The sequence below is a fragment of the Pyrus communis genome, chromosome 17, assembly GCF_041283825.1.
Source record: "Pyrus communis isolate YQ-2024b chromosome 17, ASM4128382v1, whole genome shotgun sequence".
Classification (NCBI taxonomy): Eukaryota; Viridiplantae; Streptophyta; class Magnoliopsida; order Rosales; family Rosaceae; genus Pyrus; species Pyrus communis.
The window spans coordinates 7,811,540-7,816,031 of NC_142581.1; the positions used below are offsets into that span (position 1 = coordinate 7,811,540).

General features: G+C 36.8%; 1 long non-coding RNA gene across 2 annotated transcripts; it reads left to right on the plus strand.

Annotated features, from left to right (window-relative positions):
- Positions 1-333: 333 nt before the first annotated feature.
- Positions 334-1,787, plus strand: LOC148689354 (uncharacterized). Of its 2 annotated transcripts, none has more exons than XR_015958762.1 (3): positions 334-523; positions 757-805; positions 1,321-1,787. It is a non-coding gene; the product is annotated as an uncharacterized LOC148689354 (long non-coding RNA). The 2 variants fall into 2 exon arrangements; XR_015958763.1 differs by lacking the exon at positions 1,321-1,787 and adding an exon at positions 1,113-1,264.
- Positions 1,788-4,492: the final 2,705 nt, after the last annotated feature.

Consider the following 4,492-nt stretch of genomic DNA (forward strand, 5'->3'; position numbering starts at 1 on the left):
TTGTGTGTTTTGCAGGTATGAGAGCGGCGTGCGGGACGGCGAAGAGAGAAGTAGCAGTGGCGTCGATGGGTGATGAGGCCCGAGCTGGTGATGAAGCCGATCGTTTCTCTCGGTGACACACGACACAAACGGTCTCGCCTCCGTCCTATCCTCATCTCGCTGCCGACTCCCTTCTCTCGCCTCCGTCGCCATTCTTATCCTTTTTCCACCTACCTTAACTTGCTGTACTAAACGAGACACGAGAGTCTTAGAGCAGTTGAACCCGTCCACCTCCACCTCGAACTGCAGCGGCGTCCTCCAGCTCTGTTTCTTCACACGAGCCTGAGTTGAGGACTCCATATTTCCCTCTTGCTTTGCTGTACTGGTCGTGTTACTTGATGGAACTGCGGTAGTGCTCTTCAGCTGCTGTGTTCTTCAATCATGATATGTTGCTTTTAATTTTTGGTGCAAAGCTTAAAGGAGATTGTGAAAAACTGCGCTCAGGTCCTCCCCAACGAAGCCGTCAATGGACTCCTCGCCCAAGGTCCTCCGCCTATTTCTCTCTCCTCACTTTGTCTCTCTAAAATTTCAGATTTATTTCTCTAATTTTTTAACTTGAAGTTTTTGGTTCTTTCTATTTTAGGCCAAATGAAAAAAAATAGAATTGGGCTGAGGCATAGTTGTATTAATGAATCCCTAATTCTAATAAATTCCAATTTCTCAACCTTAATATGAATTTGGTTCTGGGTACTTCTCTCACTCAACAAATTTGAGCAGCAAAGCACAAATCTTTGTGTTCTTCACTTCAGCCAGTTTCGTATTACAGGTACATCCACTTTCTATCCATCTTTTTTTTTCGTTTTTTTTTTTTTTTTTTGGTAAAGTGATTAGAGTTGTTTCGGTTATAATTGTGTTAAAGTTTTAGTTAGGATTGAAATTATTGATTGCCCAGCTTTTGCTATGTGGAATTGGAGTTGGGCTTTGTGTTAAAAGTCAAGAATTTATGTGCAATAATAGGGATTGAGTTACAAAGTTGTGTGCTGTGTGCATCAATTGGTGAATGAATTTGATTGGTTCTGTTTTTTGGGATTGAAATTTGAAACAAAATATTCATGCTTTTGTGGCTTACGTAGGTGAATGAATTTGATTGGTTTTGTGTGCCTACGCTGTTAAAGAAAAGCCGAAACAAAACGAAACGAAAAAGAAAATTAACAAGAGTGATCGAGCAATGATGGATAAACTTAACAGCGTCGGTGACCCTGAGCAGCGTGAACTGGAATCATACGTAATGACCATTTCTTTTTATGTTGAATTTTATTTATTTATTTTTTTATGATTTAGGGTCAGATTTGAATGGGGGAGTTGCTGCGGTTATAGGAGAGCTTGATCATGGTGATGCAGGTACAAGAAAAATGGATGCTTGGGGTACTTGGCGGGGCCATTCAAAACAACCCAGTTGTTCAGAAGCAGGCAATCAGGCAATCATTTTTTTCCCCTCTCTATACGCGATGGCCACATCGAAACCCATCAACCACCAAAGCCACCCTGACCAGGTTGCCGACTCGAACATTAGAAAAGAACTGTGCGGGTTCACTTAAAACCTTAATATTTGATGTTCTTATTCCTGAGAGAACCGATATTCACTTAAAACCTTTATAATTTTAATTTTATTTTAGTTGGGGATAGAACATGTAAAATTCTAGTTGTTTTTATATATAATGGTTGTGAATATCTTTGTAAATTGTAATATTATAGATGCTTGTGGTTGTGGGATGTTTTAATTTTATGAAAAAATAATTTTTTGTTTAGCCTCAATCTCAATTTGTAGGTGATTTCGGTTTTAAATTTTCTTTTTTTAAATAGTTGACATATTGGGCACAATAACAATAATGTGTTAACATGGGCGGCTGCAGCCATCTGACAATTTTGTCAGAACTGGGCACAAAAGGACCTTTATTGGTGCTCACACTTTTCAGCACAACATACATTATTGTGCCCTTTTAGCAATGGTGACGCCCATAGAGGGCACATATACAAACTTAGTTGCTGCACTGTTGCTATTGGTTTATGAGCACAAATGTTGGTGCTTTTTGGCCTCAAAAGGCACATATAATTTTTTGTGTGCAGTGCTCATTTTTTTTGTAGTGAACTATTCTTTATATGTAACCTTCAACTTTGACAAAATAAGGAATTTGTTATTCATTTTTTCCTTTAAAATTCCTGTAGTATAGTAAATAGCTAGCCAATCATTTCTATGAAACAAGGTTTAAGTGATAATTTATAGAGGTAATTGCATTGCAAATTTTTCACATATTACTCATATAAAGAAAGAGAAATGCTAAGAACTTTCCCACTTACCTTCTCTCTTCTCTTCTTGCCATGTATACTCCTCTAGCACTCAAAATTAAAGTGAGGTTTTAGGTTTGAATCTTATGGATGGCGAATTCGATACGAAATTAGATTGCCCATTGTGTGGCTTAGCCGACCTCTCCCTCCCCCTTAGTATAAAATATATCATTGTACTCAAAAATTAAAATTCCACTGTTCTTCTTCTTTGTTAGTGTAATTAAAACTTTAGTTTGTCAACCTAAATGGAATTGTTATTGTCTCCAAAAATCTAATTGTGCACTCAAAATTTTTTATATTTAGAAGAAAAAAAATAATACTTTTATGAGGAGTGCATAATTAAATTTTTGGTTGCCAAGAATAGTTTCCAAGCAAAAAATTAATTGCATTCATAATTTTTCGTGCAAGTGAAAATACATGTGGTATGAGTAAAAGTGAGAAGGTTGCTGGTAATCCCATTGAAAAAAATCGCTAATTGCATTGCGTCCAATTTTAATTTACATTACGACACTGTATTAACGCCGTATCTAATATCAATTAAGGCATGCAAGGCACACCTTGAAGAGCATGTACATCGTGTTTTACTAAAATTGTTTACGACTACTAGAGTACGTCGTATTTGACAAAACATTTTTTATGACAGGGGCTTTTACTGCTTCAAGGCTTCCACGTTGTAAATAATCGTTTACGACGTCTTTGTGTGTCGTAAAAGACCAGTTCTATTGTAGGGCCTAAAGTTTACTTACACTTGAGATGCCATCATAGTGAAATTCCAAACCCTTAAAACACTATTATATATATAGAAAAATAAAATACACATGATAATGTATGATTGACTTGAGTTACCGTCACAATGATATGTCGAGTGTTTTGCTGGTTCAGTTGGGCCTATGATTGCATTGGGAAGATATTGGTGATGAAGACTGGAATTACTGTTCATATGCATTTGTATCTTTCTATCCCAGCATCTGCAAACGTATCCCATGCATTATTTCAGCTAATTCACTGCACAATTTAAGCACGGCATGCATTACTTAGTGATGTTATGAATTATGAATAAAGCCATTTTTTCGTACTAGAAAAAGATGGAACGTGCCTTTGAGTTGAGTTGCCTATAAACTAAGACTTGTTTACAAGTTGGGAAATTACCTACCAAAATTAGTGGGGAAAGAAATAAAGCAATGATGAATTTTTGGACACCTGAGGACTTTGACAATGTTTTTGGAAAGCATGCATGTAATTGTAAGCTGTATCCAAGACGACGATGCATCTCTCTACATCTATAGGTTGTTTTGGCGGCGGAAAATGGTTTTGCGAAGAAATTTGAGGTTGGACTCCAAAATCAAAACTTTTGCAAGATTTCATAACTTTTGGAAATGGGATTATGCTTCACATCCTCACACACTTTTTTATGTGTGATAATATTTTAAGCTTGACATATGAGTCAACATACTCTGATATTGAGAAAGAAGTTGAAGTTCGACCCAAAAATTAATCAGTAATAGAAACGTGGCTCAACTATTTATAAGAGCTTGCAAAGTTTTTGAACTTTCCGATGTGGATAATTCTTCGCATCCTCACACTGAAAAGGGGCACTCGATGTTAACAAAGGGGTAGTAAACTGTGGTTAATATACGAAGTATAACTTGTGGTTCCCTCAAATTATATTGTTAGTGATAATAACACAATCATAAATGATCAAATGAAGTTTGTGTACCAACTGAGATTTAAATCTTGAATTAACAAACCTATGTGATAAGAAACAAAAATAGAAAGACTAAAACATCCCTAGGAACAAAATATAATCTTGAATGAACAAACCTATGTGATAACAAATAAAATGGCTCCGCAGACTCTCCTGAAGTCCTTGTCATTTTTTGCTCCATTGCAGACGATTCTGAAGACACAGAGCAGGTCCAAATTGTCGAATGCGGTTCAGCCAAAAATTATAGCATGAACTGCGGTTGCTTTGTCACTGGCGGTGATACACGATGGCGTCGATAGAGAGAGACTTACTGAAAGATTTAGTTGCAAAGCATCATCAACCCGCGAAGAAGAACAGGGCCCGTTTATTTTCATTTTAATATTTCCAAGATGGGGTGGGCTATGCCCTTTCTTTTCATTTCGATATATGGAGAGGGATATTGCCATTCATTTTGATATTTCC